Below are 580 nucleotides of genomic sequence, written 5' to 3' on the forward strand. Positions count from 1 at the left end.
ATGTAATACTATGCAGCTGTGAAAAAGGCGAGGGCCTTTCATATGTGCTGACACGGGAAGAGCTCCAAGATGGGTTCTTTTGCTGTTTGTTTGTTGTTGTTTTTTGCCTCCATCCTCTCAGGGTCCAAACTGTATTTGTTAAGTATAAACTAGTGTTTATACTGTGCCTCCCGGTGTGAAAAAGGGAGGAAAATAACACACATTCGTGTTTTCTTGTATCTGAATGAAGAGCCTTGGAAGGTTCTCAAGTATACAGTGTGTGGGGGTCGGGGGAACTGGATCAATGAGGGGAATGTGGAGAAAGGAGGGGTTCTGCTGTTTTATTTGTTTTAAATATATTTCTATTGATTTCAGAGAAGAAGGGAGAGGGAGAGAAACAGAAACATCAATGATGAGAGAGAACCATCCATAGGCTGCCTCCTGCACACCCCCCACTGGGGATCGAGCCCGAAACCCAGGCATGTGCCCTGACGGGGAATTGAACCGCAACCATCTGGTTCACAGGTTGATGTTCAACCCCTGAGCCACGCCGGCCGGGCTTATTTTGTTTTGTTTTTAATATGACTTTATCCGTGTACTG

This window comes from Myotis davidii, unplaced genomic scaffold (genome assembly GCF_000327345.1).
Source record: "Myotis davidii unplaced genomic scaffold, ASM32734v1 scaffold172, whole genome shotgun sequence".
NCBI lineage: Eukaryota > Metazoa > Chordata > Mammalia > Chiroptera > Vespertilionidae > Myotis > Myotis davidii.